This window comes from Symphalangus syndactylus, chromosome 7, assembly GCF_028878055.3.
Source record: "Symphalangus syndactylus isolate Jambi chromosome 7, NHGRI_mSymSyn1-v2.1_pri, whole genome shotgun sequence".
Taxonomy (NCBI): Eukaryota; Metazoa; Chordata; class Mammalia; order Primates; family Hylobatidae; genus Symphalangus; species Symphalangus syndactylus.
The window spans coordinates 107,749,590-107,774,623 of NC_072429.2; the positions used below are offsets into that span (position 1 = coordinate 107,749,590).

General features: G+C 34.2%; 1 long non-coding RNA gene across 2 annotated transcripts in view; it reads right to left on the bottom strand.

Annotated features, from left to right (window-relative positions):
* Positions 1-20,347, bottom strand: part of LOC134737174 (uncharacterized) — a 49,837-nt gene extending 29,490 nt beyond the window's left edge. For both annotated transcript variants that reach the window (XR_010121819.1, XR_010121820.1), the window contains exon 1: positions 20,214-20,347. This is a non-coding gene — a long non-coding RNA (uncharacterized lncRNA). The remainder of the gene's footprint in view (positions 1-20,213) is intronic.
* Positions 20,348-25,034: the final 4,687 nt, after the last annotated feature.

Here is a 25,034-nt window from a genome sequence, read left to right on the forward strand (position 1 = left end):
TTCATGATTCATTAAATGGTTTCTCACAAGTTTACACTAGAGGAAGGTTTACATTGTTAATCCCTTTGTTAAAAGCAGTATTGCTTGGTCCTTGCCTATGACAATGATTTGATTTTAGTAGTAAAAACAGTATTTAGAGACTCTTCTTATGGAAATTAGACATGTACGGTCTCATGATTTTAGTCTTTGAATTTGTGTGAAGAGTCAAGCATTCATTCATCCATCCATTCATTCAATTATTTATGAAACAAACATTTGTTGAATGTCAATGTACATGGCTGGAACTAGGATAGGGCACAGAGATACAAATATTAATGAGATCAGATCACTTGCTCCTAAGACTCTCACAGTTGAGAAGAAAAGACAAATAAATAAAATCAACACATAATTACAAAAAGAGAAGCACATATAGGATGGCATAGAAGAGGGAACAATGATGAGTTTAATTCTCCTTTTGGGGATCAAGGAAGGCATTGGTGAAACTTACCTGTTAAATCCAGATCCCAAACATGTAATAAATTCATGGTGAGGTTTAGTGGGTGCCTCATGAACTGCCTACCTTGAGAGTTGGAAGGGCAAACTTCTCTTTATGTGTAAGTGTGTTTAGTGTAGTGACAAATATGAAAATTGGACCTAGGTTTCCAGAAAATACCACAGAGATGAAAAAGTTAAGCCAAGATTTTTTTTCATCTAAATGATACAGAAATAATTTGCAATAAGGATCCAAAAAAAGTGGAAAATAGTGAAGAAATATGATCATAGATCCAATGTCTAGAATAGTTTGTGGATGATAATATATGAGTGAGGGCCAACCAGATTCTGAACTAATTTTCTGCAAGCCCATCCTTATATGTATAATTGGAGCAGCCCAGGATGCAGCCTGATCTAGAAACACACTAGAGACCACCATTTCAGGGCCTCATGCAGCTAGTCAAGCTTAAGGTAATATCATATAGACTGAATGCCAATGGATCACACAGACTACTGAGGCTGGAACAGGCTCCTCATCCATCACTCTCAATTCCATGCAATAACAACTTTAGAGAAGTGCATTCATACATTTATTACTATGAAACTAGAATAAGATTAGTTCCCCAGATTTCTGGGAGAATCATGCTAAAAGGTACTTAGACATTCTTAGGGATTATACTGCAGTGCATTATGAGGAGTGTGTGTGTGTGTGTGTGTGTGTGTGTGTTTGTGTGTGTGTCCAGGAGTCAAGGGAGGAGCTAGCCAAAGAAACATTCTAGAATTAGCTAAAGTAAAAAGTTGGGGAAGGGGGTGCATATTACAGGAGTACAAAATAATCTAATAGAATGCAAGGGCAAAAATCTTGCTCAGCCTCATGAAAAGACTAGAATCACCAGAAGATCCCATCATCTCTTCTCATTGTGGCTTTCTCCCAATCTTTTTCATTCTTTATTATCAGGACAGAAACTGACTTTTGCTTCTTTCCAATCTATTGTACATCAAATTGCCCTCATGGCTTATGAATCTCTCATCAACTTTTACAAATCCCTGGGGAACAGATTAATTCATTCTAAATTCAGTGGTCCAAACCTGGTACATGGAGCCCACTTCACATGGATTAGGTTATGCAGTTTTGAAAAAAAGAGGTTGGATGTAAATGTGGTCATGATCTCTTTATCTTTTCCCAAACTCTCCATACTCTTTTAAACACATGGAATAAATGTCAAAAAACTCAACAATGACATTTCTATTATTAATCAGAGAGAAAATTTCTGTTTGTTTCAATCAGGCAATGGAAATGATTTGGAAAGCATCCACAGGTCAAACAAATTTAGTATCAGTTTATTATGGAACTTGGGAACATACCAATCTCAAAACTGAAAATTTAAAAATATATGTTTGCAACCAAAATATGTGTGAGAAAATGTGACTTAACAAGATGATATTGATTCCTGTGATATTGCATATTGCTACAATGATAGATGACTCTAATAACATATTCATTTAGGCATGCATGCATTCATCCACTTCTTATCTATTGAGTCTACTGTTGCATTTCATACCCTCTGCTAAGTGCTGGAAATACAATGAGGAACAAGTTAGAAATCTTGGTCTTATGGTGAAGATGAAGGGAAATCTAATTTGTCAGATAACTTTTCTCTAGGAGCTTTAAGGTTTTTCTCTTTATTTTGATATTAATTTTAGCCATTTACATGGCTGGTAGGGGTATTTCATTTTTGTTTCAATTTGCATTTATCTGATGACTAATGATGTTGTATACAAATGCTCATTGGCCATTTGTACATTTGTGAATTGCCTGCTGTCTTCTTATTAATGGCTTGCAAAGGTTTTAAAAGTATAGTCAGTGATTCATTAATCTTCATGAATGTGTGAGGTTCATTTTTTTCCATATGAATATCCACAGGTTCTAGCATCATTTGTTGAAGAACCTATACTTTCTCAATTAAAATAGCTAAACAGTTTTATAAAAAATAAATTGACTATATATTTTGGGTCTGTATCTAGACTTTCTATTCTGTTTCTTTGATCTATAAGTGCATTCTTCTACCAACAGCTCTCTGTTGTAATTATTGTTGCTTTGTAGTACAAGTCCTCTCATTTTTTTCTTTTTCAAAATTATCTTGGCTGTGTAGGCTCCTTTGCATTTCCAAATGAACTTTAGAATCAGCTTGCCATTTTTGAACTAAAAAGGGACTCATGGGATTTTGATTAGAATTGCATTTAATCTATAGATTAATTTGGGGAAAATATATGTTATATCTTCTCATTTATGTAGGTATCCTTTAATTTCACTCAGCAATATTTTGTTTAAATAACATTTAAACACCATTTAATAACAGTGTGCTTGATCAAAAACCAGGCTTCTAGTCTGTTTACTCATGTTCCTGTTACTGAGAGACGATTGTGGGTTTTTTGGTCTACACTATGGAGATATCTATGGAGATATTTCAGTTGGGTCAAAATGAATATTTTATGCTATGCATATATTTTTTTAAATTTATCTACTTCATAATAACCTCAATAAAACAAAACTCACGATGGACAACAAACTAACCATATCCTTCTCTCTACCTAGTTATGGCTATCTTTAGAACAATTTTTACCCTTGTTCTTACTTCTCTTTCTAGTTCTTAACTGACTGAAGCATAATATTTGCAAACAAAAATAATTTAAGCTGTATGATTTTTGCTGTTTCACCTTTCACATATGAAAATCTTCAACTGGTCATAGTTAAACAGAACTTGGACAGTCAGACTTGTGCAGAAATGTATAAATGAGTACTTATACAATTATACCTCAGGTCATTTGGACTCTATTTCACTCTCACATGTATAATTCTATGGGAAAGAGTATGGAATCTAGGAAGAAATTTTGCACCAAGAAATAAGAGGACCTAACTTCTACCCTTGTATTTTGTTGTTTAGTATTCACATAATCTTCAGAAAACTACTTATGCTTTTCAGGCTTTTGTTTCTTCATCTCAAGTAAGTCATAATAATATATCATGTCCACAAAGGCAGGAGACTGTACACAATGACTTCTTGGTGGTATTTTTCAGTTCTACAACTCAGAAGACAATATCAGTGACTTACAGCAAGGAAGTCTTTCAGTTTTTAAAAATTGAAATAAGTCACTCCTTGAAACTTTATTTATGCTTATATTTGCAACGTATTATAATTAGTTTGGCTTGTGTTGAGGACTCAGATTAGGTACTTAGTAAGCATTGCTGAATCAGATTGCATTTCTAGGTCATATAAGGTAATGTAATATGAGACTTAGTTTAACAGCCTTTAGGACTGGTGATTCAGAAATATAGTTCAATTTTGCCCTTCATCCTTGTGTGACAAACACATTTAGTCCTGACCATTGGACTGGTAGAAAGTACTTTCAGTGAGGCTGTAAAATTTAAAATCTAATCTGGTGTGATAACACATTTTATGCCCCATGACCCACCATTTAATAACAGTGTGCTTGATCAAAAACCAGGCTTCTAGTCTGTTTACTCATGTTCCTGTTACTGAGAGACGATTGTGGGTTTTTTGGTCTACACTATGGAGATATCTATGGAGATATTTCAGTTGTGTCAAAATGAATAAAAATCTGTAAATACCATAATCATTTGTCTATTTAGTTAATAGGATGGAATTGGGGAAAAGCAGACAGTCTGAGATTTGTGAGCCATTCAGTCTTGAAAGATGTTTCCTTCCAGAGTGTTTAAGGTCATGACCTAAGTTTGTTGGAATTTCAGAAACCCATGATAATAATTCAGTGGTCTTGTCAGTTCAAAATTTCTAGACAAGTCATTTATTGATATATCCCAGATTTTGGTGAGTCAAGGAGTAGCTTTATGCTACATTTATTCTTTGTTATGACAAGACTTAAGAGTAATGTCCCTTCCTTCAAAATGGATTTTAGGTAGCAGTTGACTTTCCAGCTCTAAAGTTATTTTTCCCCTTCACTTGGTGAATATCTGTCAATAAAGAGAGAATAGTGCTGTTGATTTATGGTCAAGCTCTTCTGGAACGATTTACTCAACAAATAAAGAAATGAAGCATAGACAGTCAAAAGTAGATACAAGTGCCTCAGCACCCAAGTTCTATGTAATATCTTCCTTACTGTCATCAATAACCAGTTCTTGTGCTTCTGCTCTTTCTTCTTAGGCATTCATTCACTTCATTCAACAAACTTACAAGGTGCCAGGAACTGACTAGGCACTGGACATATCGCTCTGAACAAAAGAGGTTTAGTTTGCCCCATGTCCACTTTGGTTTGTTTTAGTCATGACAAGGCTCCATGTTTGATTCCCTGATCTTTTCTTCTAAAGTAAAACCATCCTTTCTCATGATGTGTTTGCCCTGACCATTGAATCCCATGGTTATATACTAGAAGGTTTTGTAACCTGAAAATCAGATTCCTGTGTCTTATAGAATCCAGATTCACATTACATTCTTTGACATATTTATTTTAAATTTTTAGATCTTTGGGTTTTGAACATTTGTGTTATTGATTACAATAACTGGCTTTATAGAATATTTTTGAGCTGTTGTGTTTCCCTCATCTTGTATGCCAAAATATCAAGTGCAGTAAGTTTTTATGTTTGGTACATACATTTTTAAATAGTACTTAAAAAGAGATAGTTCTTTTTGGTGGGTCTATTCTAATGTACTCTCTCTCTCTCTCTCTGTATATATATATGTGTGTGTGTGTGTGTATATACCCATAAACACATACACATAAACACATACATATTTCAACACATGTAAATATGTGTATATCTATGTAAATCTATACATGTTTGCATGTCTGATATGAGAGGGCATATGGCTTTGCAATTTACAAATTCTATGCTTTTGTGCAGGTCATTTCACTTCTTGTTTTTCTCATATGCATAAAGAGTGTAATAGGGTGGTAAAATCTATTTCATAGAGTTAGCAGGATCTTAATATATAGTAGCCATTATTTTGTTCATTTTTATTATTATCATCAAGTTTGGCAATCTCTACCTTGGTAAAGTATTTTTAAAATGCATCATTACACTTTAGACCAAAGTTCCCACAAATATTCAGTAGAAATTTGAAAAGAATTAACTCTATCCAGAGTCTTTTCCCATCTTTTCCATGACAATCAAACCCATATCTCAGAATTTTGCCTCTATTATCATTGGCTCATAACCTTCACACAAGTTCAAATATTTTTCTAGAATATGGCTCTCATTTTCACAGTATAAAGCCTAGTCCTGTGTGAAGAACTATGCTGAGATTTATACAATTTTGTGGTTCCTCAGAAGAGCCTTCAAGGATATAAGATGGGAATATTGTGTCTGTGAAAGAATGTAGAATTCATACAGACATTACATATTTAAGTAAGACTGTAACATAGTAAGCATCAGAGTCAGGAATCTAACCTGTGTTTATCTGAACTAGAGACCCACTCTTCTCTATATTGTACTGCCCGTGGAACCTCCATGTAAAGGCATTCCTACTTGTGTTAAATCTGTTGACTTTAAGGAAAGGTTGGCAATATCCTTGCTTCCTACTGTCTCATTCAAAGCCATTAGATTTTCACATTGGTTCCACCATGCCTACTTCAAAGACCACATATTAACTTTGTTTTTGAGACAAGAGTCTTGCTCTTTTGCCCAGGCTAAAGTGCAGTGGTGATATCTCGGCTCAGATCCTGGGTTCAAGCGATTCTCCTTCCTCGGCCTCCCGAGTAGCTGGGATTACAGGTGCCCACTACCACACCTGGCTAATTTTTGTATTTTTAGTAGAGATGGGGTTTCACCATGTTGGCCAGGCTGGTCTTGAACTCCTGACGTCAAATGATCTGCCCACCTCGAGGTCCCAAAATGCTGGGATTACAGGTGTGAGCCACCACACTCGGATTTAACTTTTAAAAGTCAAAATTCCACCAATTTCCAGGTGCCTACCCAGTATGCATAAATTATTTATGCCAGGACCACAGTTCTCTTTTCTGCTTCATAATTTTCTAGATGCTTAAGTAACTTCATTCTTCAAATGGACAACCCATTATATACTATGGACTCATAATGCTTTTACCTTCTCTGCATTCCACTTTAGCAATGAATCCACAGTTATGTCCTAAACAATGTCATCACTTTTCGTCAGTTTTTCACATCTGATATCTTGAAACTTGAAATGTGTCTCTCTGACTATCATTTTCTTCCACATTTTCTTACTTCTAAGCAATATGCATTATACTTCTAATATTTCCATATCTCATTATTCTCTCAAATTATTGAGGCTTTGCTTTCCTCCTTATCCAGGCTGGATACATGGCTCACTGATTTATCTTTATTTCACAAGCCTCTAGGATTTTGTTACACCTACATATTTTATTATAATCACTTCATCAATTTCTAGACCTAGACAAATCAGCTGCCCATTTTCTCTAGGCCTTTTGTTAAGCTGTGGAATTGTGCCTAATAACATCATACAATTTTCATGATTAGATCCCTTACCAATGAATGAAACCCAAATACTGACAAGCCTTTAATATTGCTTTATAAATCCGTTTATTCAATCTGACTTAAAGCTTCACTGAGTATTTCTCAAACTGTCTCCTGCAAGATATTGGTATGTGTTCCTCTATATAGAAGCTCTAAAGTAAAATAAATTTGGAAATGCTACATATTATAATTCTTATAGATTCACAATTTTCATTTGCATATTCAAGGCTCTGAGAACTACTACAGCAAACATAAAACTTCGCATAACATAAAACTTCACAAATTTATTTGACTTTGAAATCCTTTACTCATTTATTAATTTGTAGGAATCATAACATCTCAGTCAATATATTTTAGGAAATGCCGTACTATATAAAGGGTGAGGTCCTTGCCTGGTTAGTTCGCCACTGTATTCTCAGCAGTTAGAAAGATGCCCATCTCAGAGTAGGCTCTCACATATATACAAATATTGGATGAATAAATAAATGAAATAACTAAAGCAGTTTCTGTGACTTTTTCCTGATCTTTTCAATTTTATTAACCACACTACTGCACCCTCATTATCAAGTGAAGCTACTGGACATGACTGTTTTCCTTTCACCTCAACATCTTTTCAAAACATTGAATATTTTTTCATAATTCTTCTGTCTCAGAAATATGTTTGAGTTTTCATGCTTAATAATAAATATAGATGCTTAGGAGATATAGCTAGATGGCAGTCTCTTTCAGATATTTCATTTAATCTCTTAATCCTGTAAAATAAGTAAAATGTTCTCTTTTATGTAGGTGATGAAATTAAAACTCATACACACCACAGTTAGAATTTGAACCCAGAGCTGTTGATCTCCAAGGCATAGCTCCTTTCCCAGCCCCACTGTTAACCCCCACTTTCCAAAGATGATAATCTCATTTTGTTAGATTCCATACTAGGTACAGCTTATGTAACATCTAGATCTACTAGTCCTTGATCCCCACATGAAATTATAGCCCCAGCTAATACCTTAATTTCAGCCTGGTGAAACCCTGTGCAGAAGACTCGACTAACATATTCCTAAACTTTTTGCTTCCCAAGACTGTGAGATAATAAAAGGGCGTTGTCTTAAGATGCTTAAGTTTGTGGAAATTTGTTACGCAACAATAGAAAACTAATACAGTCAAAAATGACAGATGTGACAAATAGGACACAAATAGCCTGACATATTTAAGCATATCAGTAATTACCTTAAATGTGATGAGTGTAAATAATCTAATTAGAAAATAAGATTGTAAAACTAGATTTTAAAAAGAAATAATGTATATGTGATTTATGAGACACAATTTAAAAATACAATTAAAGAAAAAAATGGAATATAAAAGAACTGAAAAATATATATTACACAAACACTAACCAAAAGAAAGATGGCACATATATATTAACATAAGACAAAGAAGACTTTGAAGAAACAAATTTCAAATATAATGCAGGTTTTGTCCATAAAGAATTAAATTAGAAGTCAACAACAGATAGAAAAATGGAAATTTTTAAGTGCATGTAAATTAAGACACATGCTTCTAAATAACTCCTATGAGTAACATAGGAAATCACCATGAAAATTATTTTGTATGGAATTATCATTAAAAATATTTTGTACTAAAATTGTAACTTACAAACATCTGTAAGATGTAGCAAAAATAGTGCCTAGAGGGATTTTATAGCTTTAAATGCATGTATTAGAAAAGAAGTAGAGAATCAGTTATCTAAACACCCAACTCAAGAAGCTAGGAAAAGAAGAGAAAGTTATTCCCAAAGAAAGTAAAGGAAGGAAATCTAAAAAAGTAAAATTAGAAATGAATGAAGTTGAAAACAAACATAGAATAGAGACAATCAATAAAATAAAAGTTAGTTATTTTAACATTTATAAAAATAATTAATACCCCAGGAACATTACTCTTTTCAAATCATGAATATTAGAATAAGAAGGTATTATGAAAAGTTGATATCTTTGACAACTGAGATGAAATGAACAAATTTCTTGAGAAATGTCAAATATCCAAACTGACAAAAGAAGAAATAAAAATCAGATAGGCAACTTTGGTTGCTAAAGAAATTAAATCTGTAATTAAAAACCTTCCTACAAGAAAAACTGTCCCTGGTGAAACAATATTAGTTTTATACAAATCCTTTCAAAGAATAAGAAAAGAGAAATACTTCCCAACTTATTTTGTTATTCTTCCCAACTTAGAATAATGCTAATATCAAAATCTAATAAGACATTATAAGAATGAGAATGTATAGGCCACTAATTCTCATGAACATAAATAAAAACAAAATATTAGCATATAGGACCAGGCATAGTGGCTCATACTTTTAATCCCAGCACTTTGAGAGGCCAAGGCAGAAGGATTGCTTGAGCCCAGGAGTTTGAGACCAGCCTGGGCAACTTAGTGAGATCCCATATTTATGAAAAATATAAACATTATCCAAGTATGGTGGTGCATGCCAAAGTACCAGTTACTTGGGAGGCTGAGAAGGATGATTGCTTCAGCCTGGGTATTTACAGTGAGCCATGATCACACCACAACACTCCAGCCCTGGTAATAGAGCATGAGAACCTGTCTTAAAAAAAAAAAAAAAAAAAAAAAAAAAAAAAAAATATATATATATATATATGTATATAATTTCTGGTCCTCACATTTGGCTCAGAATCTCTTGAAATATTTTACAGAATTTGGCTTTTTTCATCAACACAGTGGTTCACTGATGGTTTTAGTCAAAGTAAGAAAAAGAAATAAATTATGTTAAGATTGGAGAAGAAGAAATTATTTACCAGAATATTCTGTCATTATTTATCAAAATTACTGGATACAAAGTCAGTATTAAATAATCATTTTTAATATAACAAGTGGAAAAGTAAAACTTTAAACTTTCAGTTAAAACAGTATCAAATAATATTAAATATCTAAGAATAAATCTAATAAAGGACCTCTGCATTAGAAACTATGAAATATTTCCATGAGAACTATAAAAAGGCAAAAATAAATGAGGTGGTATTCTATGTTCATGTAATAGAATATTCTACATATTTAAAGGTGTCTATTTGTTCCAAACTGATCTGTAGAGTCAATGCTAGTTTGATCGTAATCCAAACTGTTGCGTATGTATAAATTAACATTCTAAAATGTATAAGAAAATGTAAGGAATTAAATTAACCAATACAATCTCAAAGAAGGAGAAAATCTGATAGATTTACTCTACTTATAGAGTGATTATTTTTAAATGAAAAGTAATTAATTTAGTGTGGTTGACTGAAGGATGAAGGATGAATTCAGTCTAACCAATACAAGAATAGAGAAAGAGATCAACAGAATGGCAGAGTCCTGAAACAAATCTTCCACATGTTTAGTAACAGATTTACAACAAAGTTTCCATTACCAATCAGAGGGGAAAGGTGGTCTTTTCAAAATATGGAGCTGAGTCAACTGAATAGCTAAAATATGAAATTTGACCCCTCCCAACACCTTAGATTATAGATCAATACAATCAAAATAGATCATGATGTAAAAAGTAGAATCATCAGTCTTCTTAAAATAAAAAGGGGAATATCTTCATGATCTTGGGATAAGCAAATATTTTTTAAATGGGACAAAAAAATCGCTATGAAATAAATTTTTTGTTGTTTATTGAATTACACTACTTAATATACTAGACAGGAAAGCTACTGATTGGGAGCAGAGATTTACAATACATATATTTGTCAGAAAGCTTGTATCCAAGATATATAAATAATGCATACTAAACTATATGAAAAGGAAAAATGTACAGTTTTTTTAAAAAAAGGCAAAAGACTTAACCAAATACTTCACAAAAGAGGGTAATAAAATCAGTGCTATATATATACAGAGGTGCTCAACATCATTAGTAATCAAAGACAAGTTTAAAGCCACAAAAAGGATACAAAGACATACTCACCACCAGAATAGCTAAAATTAAAAATATAATTTCAAAGTTGCTGAGGTTTTAGACCATCTGGCAGTCTTTTATATTGCTATTAAATGTCTGAATATGCACATCTACCATTTTGCACTATCTGCGAAAGCTAATCATACATGTACCCTTTACTAAGCAATTATACCCTTGAGTATGTGTCTAACAAAAGCAGGTGCTTATGTCCACTTAAAGTCATGTAAAAATGTTCACAGCAGGTTTATTTATGATAGACAAAAGCTGGAAAGAACCCAAAGTCCATTAGCAGGAGAATGAGCAAACAAATTACATGATATTTACATAATGAATACAATTCTGCAATAAAAAAGAATAAATAACCAAGACAGTAAGAGAAGACCTAAGTAACAAGAATGGAATAAATATTCATGGTTATAATGATGCAAAATTTTAAAGATATCATTTCTCTCCAAATTGATCTATAAATTCAATGCATTTTATTATAAAATCCTAAAAGTTTTTCTTTGGATTAAATAGACAAGCTGATCGTAAGACTTATATAAAAGAGTATACTGCCAAGAGAAGTAAATGACACTGGCAGGGCCTCAGATTTTAAGTCTAGTAAAGCTAGACTTATAAGTCTTTCATCATATAGTCTTGTATGGGTGAAAGAATAAGCAAATGAAGCAATGATACAGAATAGGGAACACAGAAATGTACCCATAAAAATATGAAAATGTCATGACAGTTGGTGTTACTAATCAAAAAGAAAAAGACACATTAATCCTAATGTTAACCACAAATACTATGATAAATGATAGTATTAATCAAAACACTATGGGTGATATAGCTTTTCTTTATTGATTAGTAATGCCAACTATGGTTATGTGTGGTTATCAATATGAAAAAGAATTAAATTAGACATATCTCACATTACAATTAAATTAAATTCCAGATAGATGAACGACTTAATGCTAGATCTTTTTTTTTTTTTTTTTGAGACAGAGTCTCACTTTGTCACCAGGCTAGAGTGCAGTGGCACGATCTTGGCTCACTGCAACCTCTGCCTCCCAAGTTCAAGTGATTCTCCTGCCACAGCCTCCCGAGTAGCTAGGACTACAAGCATGTGCCAACACACCCAGCTACTTTTTGTATTTTTAGTAGAGATGGGGTTTCATCATGTTGGCCAGGATGGTCTCAATCTCTTGACCTCGTGATCCACCTGCCTTGGCCTCCCAAAGTGCTGGGAGTGAGCACATGTGTGTAATCACTTGCATGAGCCACCACACCTGGCCCTAACACTTGATCTTTAAAACTTTTTGAAGAACATATTGAAAATATACTTTTGATTTCAGGAAGGAAATGGTGACAAAATAAGACACAAAGAGCAAAATCTATAAGCAAAAAGTTGTTACATTTACAATATTAAACTTTCTGTTTCACAAAAGATCATAAACAAAGATAAAAGACAAACCACTAACTGAAAAATGATATTTGCAACTCAAATCCATTCAATAGAAATATGGCCAAACATTATGACCAAAGCAATTTACAGTAGAGAAACATCAAACTCCAATAATCATATTCAAAGATGCTTTACCTCATTAGTAATGAAAGAAATGGAAATTAAATAAAAAATAGAATGCCAGTTCCCTGCTTCCCACTTGCATGTCCTTAACCCCAGATGGGCAAATAAGTAAAGTCTGTTAATGCAAATAGTATCACAAACATGAAGCAAGATACCTGTGACATCATATAAAAATACTGAGATTTGGAACTGGTATAGACCTTTTGGAGAAGGATTTGACAATATCTAGCAAGTTTAAATATGTACATAGTTTTCAACCCACAAATTTCACTTCTACATATGTATCCTAGATAAATTCTCACATTTATGCACATGATGATATACACAAGATTAATCACTGCAGCATTGTTCATAATGCTGAAAATTTAGGCAGCAATCTAAATGTTCATTAAAGCATGTATAAACATTTTTTTCTATATTTTATACACTGGAATACCACAAAGAAATTAAAATACATGAACTGTAAGTCTATGTACTATGGATAAATCAAATAAAAATAATGTTGAATGGTGACTATTTTCAGAATGATATATACAGTCTGATAACATATACATAAAATGGCATGAAAAATAATATTGCAGAATATTTATAGACACATAATTATGTAGGAATGGTATGAAAGCATATGTAAGATTTTAAACATCAGTTTCCAGAAAATGGTTATTTTGGGAGAGGAGACAGTGATTTAAATATTAAACCCTCCTTTAAGGGAGATTTTATTTTATCTCTAATATTACCTAAAATACTGATTTAAATCATGTATGATAAAGTATGAAGACCTAATAAGATTTGATGACAGTAATTGTCTTTTCATTACTATAAATGCCTCAATTTTCTAAATAATTTATACTTAAAGTATCTAAAACTGAGCACTGGCCAGTACCCTGGTAATTGGTAAAGTTTCATTATAATTGAAAAATATCTTAAGAAGAATTTTCACTGAATTTTGCCAGTATTTCTTACTTGAAGAAGATTATTTCTATGTTGTGGGACGTCAGGGACCCCAAACGGAGGGACTGGCTGAAGCCATGGCAGAAGAACATAAATTGTGAATATTTCATGGACATTTATTAGTTCCCCAAATTAATACTTTTATAATTTCTTACACCTGTCTTTACTGCAATCTCTGAGCATAGACTGTGAAGATTTCATGGACATTTATCACTTCCCCAATCAATATTCTTATAATTTCCTATGCCTGTCTTTACTTTAATCTCTTAATCCCATCATCTTCGTAAGCTGAGGATGTATGTCGCCTCAGGACCCTGTGATGATCGTGTTATCTGTGCAAATTATTTGTCAAACGTGTGTTTGAACAATATGAAATCCAGGCATCCTAAAAAAACAGGATAACAGCGATTTTCAGGGAACAAGGGAGGTAACCATAAGGTCTGACTGCCTGCAGGGCTGGGCAGAACACAGTGATATTTCTCTTCTTGTAAAAGCGAATAGGAGAAATATCACTGAATTCTTTTTCTCAGCAAGGAACAGCACTGGGAAAAGAATGCATTCCCAGGGAGAGGTCTCCAAAATGGCCACTCTAGGAGGGGCTGTCTTATGCATTTGTAGATAAGGGATGAAATATGCCCTGGTCTCCTGCAGCGCCCCCAGGCTTGCTAGGATTGGGAAATTCCGGCCTGGCGAAATTCTAGTCAGACCAGTTGTCTGCTCTCAAACGCTGTTTCCTGTTAAGATGTTTACCAATGACAATGTGTGCACAGTGGGACATGAAACCTCATCAACAATTCTAATTTTGCCCTGGCCTTGTGATCTTGCTCTGCCCCCATTTGCCTTGTGATATTTTATTGCCTTTTGAAGCATGTGATCTCTGTGACCCACACCCTATTCGTACACTCCCTCCCCTTTGAAAATCACTAATAAAAACTTGCTGGTTTTGCAGCTTGGGGGCATCACGGAACCTGCCGACATGTGATGTCACCCCTGGAGACCCAGCTGTAAAATTTCTGTCTTTTGTGCTCTTTCTCTTTATTTCTGAGACTGGTCGACACTTAGGGAAAATAGAAAAGAACCTACCTACATTGAAATATTGGAGGCTAGTTCCCCCGATATTTCTATAGAATAAACTCGTTTATAAGTTTTTTAATAGTGACTTCTTAGTTTCTTTTTGAGAGTTAAGAAATATTCCATTGCTATGAAATACATTCAAATAGAAATGTCACTATTACACAAATGCATAAAATCCATAACAAAATTGAAACTAAATTCTCTGTACTCTCAGGCCAGTTATCTTTCCACTGAATCAAAATTGCCTTTTATTAAAAAAACTTTACATATGAAATATGGGAAAGAGAACAAAAATTCATAATAATATTTTCTTTTGTGGCTGGCATTATGAATTACAATAATATGAGACATTTACTGAGCTCTACAATTTGTTCAAAACCCTACCAACACAACATTATCTCGTCTAATCATAAAGCATTGCTAAAGATTGAAATTGTAGGTAATTTGGGTCCATTACTTCCCTTCATTTTCTCTCCTGCTGCTTCTTTTTTTACTGATCGCTGTATAACAAGAAAGAAAAAAATAAAACCAAAATTGGTGAACTAGAAGTTGTATGAAAAACTTGGTTTCACAAGAGATTGTCTAAAAACGAACATTTTAATAATATGTGCCAAATCTTGCTTTTACTACCAAGGTTTATGTGGTTTCCAGTAGAGATTGCAAAATATGAGAGGACATGAAACAATATGAGGAATTCCAATTTTTGTTTTAAATAAAAGGGAAAATATGCTTTGCCAGGATTCAGTCACAGCAGCATCTCCAGGGATACTCTCTGAAGCTAGCATAGAGAAAAACCTATTTAGTTCCCTTTTTGGTTCTTAACTTGGACATAAACGTTTCCTACCCTGTGCTAGGATGGAATTGAGCACCCCCACTGATGAAACTGACTCAGAGGTAGTCAAGAAACTGGGCAAATTGATAACAAAATCTCTCTTTCTCTCTGTCTTCTATTTTTCCCTTTAATATTATTCCCTGAAAGGGATTTATTTTATGTTTCTCTCTTGCAGAAATCCTGGACTCACAGATCATTTATTATTTGTAACAGCTATAGTTTCCACACCACAGCATAACTCAGGACATTAAAGGTACTATAGACAACTCAATGTATGCAAACCACAATGACTAACCCTGGAACCCTGGAAAGAATGTACACAGTAGCAGGAGCCTACAGAAGACTGCAAGAAGATGGGGAAATGCAAAAATTAAATGTAAAATGAAACAAAGTAAAATCTAAATGGATACCTGAGATGAGTAATGAAATTTTCATTGCCATTTTTGGATTTACTCTCCTAAGTAATCTCCAAGGTAATGCAAACTAAGTTGAAGAAAGCTTTTCTGAGTCAATCGGGGTCCCAAGAAGCAAACTGAAGGCCCACTGTTTGTAGGCACTGGTTTGCTGCACCACACCCTGGCTCACTGCCTTCTCCAAGCCCTCCAAAGACTGTTGGTTTAGGCATCTAGGAGAAAACATTTCAGAACTTGTATGTCCCAACATCATGCTATTTGAAATATCACTTTTCTCAGAAAAGTCTTGGAAGGAGATCTGATTTAACCAGACACGTACTGGGTTAGTAACACAATATGTAGTGTTACTTCTTCCAATGAAGAAGACATGTGTCAGGTGTTCAGAATACACACTTAGGCTAATATTCAGGCTCTGCTATATGCTAGCTTTGTGGAGACTGTGGTTAGTAATATGTATGTTGTAACCCATACACAGTACAATGACAAGTTCCTTAATCTCTCTCTATGAAATGTTTATATGCTGTGACTGCATAAATTAGTATGAAACAGCCTCCAATAAACATTTCCCATCTGAGGGCTCTCTGATTTTTGGTTCACGATCATAGGCCATTATTCTATCAGTATCTGGATAATTTCTAGGGTTTCATAACTCAAAAAAAAGAAAAGAAAAAGAAAAAACAAAATTTCAAAGCAAGATAGGATATTTTGCAAATAAGCAGACATCTTACATCATTCTCTTTGCTTCCGTATTCCTTGACAAATAAGATAATTATTAATTTGTTGGTATATAGCCTTAAGTTACCTGCTTTCTCTACTTAGCAGGAAGATTGCATTTAGTGGAACTTTCTGAAGAATTTCATACTTTCAAACAGTTCATTTTTCTTGATTTTTCTCCACCCTAATATTCTTAACTTTCTTAATATTCTTATGTCTCTGTTTATCTCCTTGCAAATTCTAAATCTCCATCATGATTTCTTTTTGTTCTCTCACTTCTTTAAAAAAATTAGCTTCCTTCATTCATCATCCTCAAGGTTTATCATCAACCATTTTCCATTCTCACTGTACCAGATTCCTCTCAATCTTTTTGAGTCATGAGCCTCTTTCAAAAATCTGTTGAAATGATGAACTCTTTCAGAGAAGTGTGAGGAGTGGGGGGTGGGGGGCATATTCACAAATTTTACATATCATTTCGAGGGACTTATTGATCTCCCTGCTTTATGACTGCTGATAGACAAACACCTGCTCTCCAACTTCAGTATCTAATCTGTGTTGATTGTCACAGATCTTCATTTTTAATTCCCAGTCTCTATCCAGTACTCAAGACCCATATGTACAACTAACTAGTAAATGTGTCCATTTGGAAATTCCATAAGCACCTCAAACTCAACGTGCCTAAACTAAACATATCTTCTTCCCATCTAAATCTTGTATTCTCCGCCTTGTTGTCTGACACAGTAAATATCACCATCCACTGATGTATCTAAGGTTAAAATCTTGGTCACCCTAGACTTTTCCTTCTCCCTCATTTTGTACAATTATTCACTAAGTTCTACAAATCTGAAAATTTTTTTTTGCAATTGTCATTGATCAGATCCCAATAACTTCTTGCCCATATTAGTGACATAGACTACTAAAATCATGTTTAATTACATAATTAATAAACAAATACTTTCTCCTTGTAAAAAATCCAAATAATATAAAAGTACAAATGGTGAAATTTCTCTTTCCATAGCACATCCTAATTCTCTCCTTGCACATATATATCCACTGTTAAGCATTTGGCGTATATCCCTTTAGTTCTTGTTCCTTTATATTTGTATACATGTATATGTATGGATGATAAGACATAAGTTTTGAGTATTTCTTTACACAAATGGGAACGTGCTGTATTAGTTTGTTTTCACACTGCTGATAAAGACATTCCCAAGACTGGGCAATTTACAAAAGAAAGAGATGTATTGGACTTACAGTTCCACTTGGCTGGGGAGGCCTCATAATCATGGTGGAAGGCAAGGAGGAGCAAGTCACATCTTTCATGGATGCCAGCAGGCAAAGAGAGAGCTTGTGCAGTTAAAACTCCTGTTTTTGAAACCATCATATCTTGTGAGACCCATTCACTATCGCAAGTACAGCACAGGAAAGACCTGCCCTCATGATGCAATCATCTCCTACCTGGTCCCTGCCACAACACGTGGGAATTATGGGAGCTATAAGATGAGATTTGGGTGGGGACAGAGAGTCAAACCATATTACTTGCTTTACATAATAGTCTCTCACTTAATCTTTTTCACTTAATAAAAGATTTGGAGAGATTTCTATTTAAGTATGTGAATATATGTTATTTTTTAATGGCTACTTAGTATTTCATTATAAAGATGTAGACTATATGATTTAACCATTGCCTTTTGATGAGAATGTAGCTTGTTTCCTGTTTTTATTATGCCCCACTATCATCCTTGTGCACATGTGAGTATACTTTCAAAGGTGAGATTCCTAGCAGTGGATATCAGAGACTCCTATCTGCTCTCCCTACCTCTAGTCTCAATCCTCTTCAATCCTCCTTCACCTATTCACCAACACTCAACAACCACCTGAGCATCTACTGTTATCAGGCCCTATGCTGGGCATTTGGTAATAAAAAAAACTGGTTGACACAGCTCTTGCTTCCAGAGAGTTCAAAATAAAACGAAAGAGAGACAAACAGATGCAGTATAATAGTGCAGTATTATAGATATACATATATATGTATATCTATAATTATATATTTAATTATATATAATTCTATAATTATATATTTAATTATATATATAATTCTATAATTAATATATATATAAAATAGTGCAGTATTATATATATACATATATATACACACATATATACTTATACAGATATACAGGTATATCTATATACCTATATATACACACATATATATAGGTATATAGATATACAGGTATATCTATATACCTATATATATGTGTGTATAATATATATATAATATATAGAGTGCAGTATAAAGTGCAGTACATTAAGGTTGAAATAGAAATGTGTACAAGGTACCCTCTCAGAGAACAGTTTTTAGAAATCACCTCAGTCAGGCGCAGTGGCTCACACCTGTAATCCCAGCACTTTGGGAGTCTGAGGCACGTGGATCACTTGAGGTCGGGAGTTCGAGACCAGCCTGACCAACATGGAGAAATCCTGTCTCTACTGAAAATACAAAATTAGCTGGGCGGGTGGTGCATGCCTGCAATCCCAGCTACTCAGGAGGCTGAGGCAGGAGAACCGCTTGAACCCAGGGGGCAGAGGTTGCAGTGAGCCGAGATTGCGCCATTGCACTCTAGCCTGGGCAACAAGAGCGAAACTCCGTCTCAAAAAAAAAAAAAAATTACCTCATTCTGAGAGCAATGAGGAAGTAAGAGATGAATGGGAAGTTTCCTAGATACCTCTTGAAGGTTGGAATTGGCTTGGTGCAGAAATGATGGGACTTTCCAACAGAAGGAAAAGCCTATGATTTCTTGATTGGGTATCAATGTGTGTCATGCTCTGTTCTAGGCACAGAATTACAGGCGTGAACAACACAGAAAAGGCCCCACTTTCATGCAGCTTTCTTTCTACTGGGGGAAGGAGATTAATTCAAACACAAACAAGGAAGTGTATGATACAAATTCAAATTATGATAAGTTGTTAGTGGAAAACTATTAAGAGACAGAGTCAATAAAGGCTTTTTTCAGAAGGTTACATTTGCCTTGAGACCTGAGTAGTAAGGAGCCATCACAACAAAATCTTGGAGAAGAGGGGCTAAGCAGAGGGAACAACATGTGCAAAGACGCTGAAGAAGGAATGGGCCAGACATATTACAGTAATGAGAAGAAGGCCAGTTATAGAGTTAACAGGGAGATTGCTGGCTATGGACTAAATGTTTATGTCCCTTCAAAATTCATATGTAGAAACCAAATGTCCAGTGTGATGGTGTGTAAAGATGGGACTTTTGCGAGTTAATTAGATCATAAGGGTGGAACCTCCATGATGGGATTATAATAAAATTAAGTGTTTATTTTATTATAAATAAACACTTTTATTATAAGTGTTCTTATAATACAAGACACACAAGACAGCATGCTTTCTCTCCCTAGCCCATGTTAGAATACAGGCAACCATCTGTGAACCAATAGGAGGACACTCACTGACAACCTGACCATGCTAGCACCATGTCAAAATTCCAGCCTGCAGAATTGTGAGAAATAAATATTTGTTATTTAAGCCACCCAGTCTACGGTATTCGGTTATAGCAGCCCAGACTAAGATAGTGCTACATTCAGGAACTGCAAGCATTTATGTGTGGCTAGAACCACAGCCTGGCAGAGAGAAACCCTCCATGACCCTGTTTCCACCCTGGCTCCACCTCTGCCCACTCTTCACATGATCCTTAAGCTCCAAACACATAGCATATTTTTAGTTACCTAAAACACTACCTTTTCTCTTGCCTTTGCTCATTCTGTTTCCACTGCCTGGAATGACCTTGCTTACCTTGCTAACTCCAATTTTCCCTTCCTGGCTCAGCTCAGGCAGCTGGAATCCTTCCCTAGTCCTCCCTGGCTGTGTTAGTATGCAAACCTCTCTACAGCAGAGTAGCTTGTGCATAAATAATTCTTGTGGTTAATTGTGTTTCCCTGAAGGCAGGGCTTGTTTAACTTGCACTTGTGTCCATAGAGTTGTCACAGAACCTGACACTTAGTGGATGAGTCTGCTGATTGGGGTTGACACCTGGCCTATCTCCCAATGGCTTTACTTCCTCTAGTTCATCTGAGTTATGAGTCCTATCTCACAATCCTTCCTGTAGATATCCAAGGAGTCTCTTTATTTTTCCTGTCTCTGATCATAGCAACACTTTAGCAGAAGTTCTTTGAGTGTGTCTCAACACACATTATGCTTTGAGAATTCTATGTATGTATTATAGGATTAATGCCTTCTGAATATGCAACTTCTCTAAGCTTGCAAGCCTTAGTTTTTGTATTTCTTTTCTTTTTCTTTCATTTTGCACTTTTAAGAAAGATAATAAAAACAACTTTATTTTTAAATTTTTTGAATGACAATAATTGCATGTATTTATAGGGTACAATGTGTTTTTATACACATATACATTTTGGGATAATTAAATCAAGCTAAGTGACATAGACATCACCTCACATACTTATCATTTTTTTTGTGGTGACTACACTTAAAATGTACTCCCTTGGCAATTTTTCAGCATACAGTACATTATTATTAACTACAGTCACCATGCCATGCAGTAGATCTCAAATACTTATCCTCTTGTCTACGTGACCAACATCCCTCCATTCCCCACTACCCTCCAGCCCAAATAACTTTCCTTGTGTTTTCATGTATTTTGGCTAAGTCTTTGCCTGTTGCCTTATTGAATCCTCAAAGAACCACTAAGAAGTAGTTGTCTCCAACATATAAATAGGAACCTGAGGTTCAAACAAATAAAAAAGCTAAGTTACAATTGGGACCCAGGTCAGTCTGATTGCCTCCTGCAGTGACAAAACAAGGAGCTATGTCTGAAGTCAGAAAGTCTATTTTTGTTTTAAAAAATTCTTAATTTAGTACTTGTAAAATAAGAACATTAACCCCAATAATAAACACAATCTTGATGTAAAATTTTCCAAGATTGAATCATTGAAAAACTAGGGAGATTTGGAAAAGAACAGACTTGACATTATGTAAAAGCAAATTAATTTTCCTATCTCAAAATTTTATCTGTAAATACAAACAAGAGCTAAATGCCAAACTGAACAACAAACCATTACTGACCAAAAGAATATTTTTTCCTATAACTCATAATAAAATGTAAACATGACTATAAATACTGCTCATCATGAGTGCTTACAGATTCTTTATTACACATGGGAGGAGCAGTCATCTTGATAAATGTCTAGAGCTGGATTCCACTTGAGAAGTACTTCTTGTTCCAGAAAAAAAATCTTCACATTGTTACTATTTTTTGATCCTAACTAACACTGTAAAGAGAGTATCTTACAATTTGTTCCATTCAAAATCTCCTCTGAGAGATTTTGAGCAACACATGCCATTGCTCAAGGATTTCAACATTACTTATAGTATCCATGGAGGATTTTTCATTTTGCAAAACGCATTTCAATTTCACAAATCTTTTTGAAGTGCACAAAGCCTGTCTCAAACACAAAGTCAAGCAAACCATGACCTCCGTTCTCCAACTAGACTCTAGAAACTTAAAGTTTTATTAAAGATCACTACCAAAGGAGCTGAATATGATTTGAATATTCTGTATAAAATTTGGCCACATATTTGTTGTAAGTTGTTTCTTTTGTAGGGCCATTTTTCTGAGGCCCTTAAGGAAAAATATGTGGCGCTTATGAAATAAGACCAAGTTGCTATAAAGACAACATCCCAAGACTATTTGGAAGTTTAGTGTCAACTATTTATCACATTATGTTTTTTTTCTCTCAGGCTAAAGGAATATAATATATTGTATGATCTCAAACACTTAAATACTTTCAGTTACGTGTTAGAAAAATAATTGAGGAAATACCTCCCAAATACTACCAAAGTTATTTATTTGTAGTGATACTATAGACTTTTTTTTTTTTTTTTTGAGAGGGAGTTTCACTCTTGTTGCCCAGGCTGTAGTGCAGTGGTGCAATTTTGGCTCAACGCAATCTCTGCCTCCCAGGTTCAAGTGATTCTCCTGCCTCAGCCTCCCAAGTAGCTGAGATTACAGGCATGCGCCACCACACCTAGCTAATTTTATATTTTTAGTAGAGACAAAGTTTCTCCATGTTGGTCAGGCTTGTCTCGAACTCCCGACCTCAAGTGATCTGCCCACCTTGGCCTCCCAAAGTGCTAGGATTACCGGCATGAGCCACCGCGCCCTGCCTGATACTATAGACTTTTAAAAAATATATTTTTTGTATTCCAACTTTATAATCAGATAATAACAAACATTAATAATAAGAATAAGAATCTGTCTTCCAAAATATGGCATAATAATTAAAAGCTAAGACTTTAGAGACAGGCAAACCGAAGTTTTAATTCTGTCTTTGCAAATCAGTAGTTGTGTGATCTTCAGCAATTTACTTCACTTTTCTAACCTTCATTTTTGTTGTATTTTATTTTATTTTATTTTATTATTTTTATTATTTTGGTTTTTGAAGACAGGGTCTCACTCTGTCGCCCAGTCTGGAGTACAGTGGCGTGATCTCGGCTCACTGCAACCTCCACCTCCCAGGCTCAAGTGAGTCTCCTGCCTCAGCCTTCCTACTAGCTGGAATTAAGGTCACCCGTGACCATGCCTGGCTAATTTTTGTATTTTTAGTAGAGACAGGGTTTCACCATGTTGTCCAGGCTGGTCTCAAACTCCTTACCTCCAATGATCCACTCACCTTGGCCTCCCAAAGTGCTGAGATTACAGGTGTGAGCCACTGGCCTAGCTGTTTTTGTTGTATTTTAATAGAGTAAGTAATATCTAGAGTAGAGTTATTATGAAAGTTAGATGAGATTATCTGGGTGACATGCTAACAGATACTGAATGGAAATTATTAAAATTCTCCCATTCTTTGCCATTCAAAGTGTCTGAGTTTTAAAGAAGATCTTTTGGATTTGTTGATCACTGTCACAAAGACACAAATTATATTCCAAACAGGACAGTTTTGAGAATAAAACAGGACACTAAGATCAATAAAATTATACAATTTTAAATATATATAGGCCAGCAAATAGGTTTAAATACAACTATGTTGTAGGCTAGTAAGAATAATAAACCAATTTTCAAAAATAAAGTTCTTTCTAAAATAAAATAATACAAAATTAAAAAAACTTGTAGTTGATTATCTAATAGAATACAAGCAGAATAATTATTTTGCATAGATCCTCATTCGCTTTAATCAGTTTCTTAGCTGTATCCATTTTTAATATTGCTTCTATTATTCTTCTGAAGATTATATTTTTATCCCTATTATAGAATTGTATTATTTTTAATTGGCTTCAATCTTCTTTAAACTTGCATTTTAGGATTAATAAATTTGATATTCTATGCACACATATGTTTATTGCGGCACTATTCACAATAGCAAAGACTTGGAACCAACCCAAATGTCCAACAACAATAGACTGGATTAAGAAAATGTGGCACATATACACCACGGAATACTATGCAGCCATAAAAAATGATGAGTTCATGTCCTTTGTAGGGACATGGATGAAACTGGAAAACATCATTCTCAGTAAACTATCGCAAGGACAAAAAACCAAACACTGCATGTTCTCACTCATAGGTGAGAACTGAACAATGAGAACACATGGACACAGGAAGGGGAACATCACACTCCGGGGACTGTTGTGGGGTGGGGGGAGGGGGGAGGGATAGCATTAGGAGAAATACCTAATGCTAAATGACGAGTTAATGGGTGCAGCACACCAACATGGCACATGTATACATATGTAACAAACCTGCACATTGTGCACATGTACCCTAAAACTTAAAAGTATAATAATAATAAAATTAAAAAAAAGACGATTTAAATAAGTGAAGAATTATACCATTTTCATGGATTGGAAGGTTCTATTATTTTAATATATTTATTTTCCAAAATTAATCTAGATTTATTGATTTAGATTCAATAAAATCTAAATTAAAATAATAGGCATTTTTGTTAAAAGAGATAACCTGATTTTAAAATTTATTTGGAAATGCAAAGGACTTGAAATAGACAAAACAATCTTTAAGAACAAACTGTAACACTTTAGGAGTTGTTATGGAAGTATGATATTGTTATAAAGACAGACAAATAGACCAAGGAAATAGAACAAGGAACTAAAACACAGACTGGCATATATATATTCACTTGATTTGTGACAAAGACATCAACACCATTTAAAGAAAAAGGATATGTTTTTGGTTTTGCCATTTCAATAAATCATGCTGAAGCTGTAGGATAGTCATAAGAAAAAAATAACCTTGCTCTCCACTTGACATATATAAAAATTTAATTGGAGATTAAGGGTTTTTTCTTATGAATGTATTATTCTGAATTTAATACTCAAAAATGATGTCTTGGTGATACTTCTATTTGCATTTTTTGAACTAATCTAGTTTAACTTTTTAAATTTTCTGTTTATATTTTTTCTTTTATGATATTCCTTTTAGTGTTTTTTGCTTATTTTTCCACTAATTAATTAGGTAAAAGCACCCTAAGGGAAAGAATATTAACCCTTTTCTATTACATGTGCTATCATTAGTTTATAGTTCATGATAT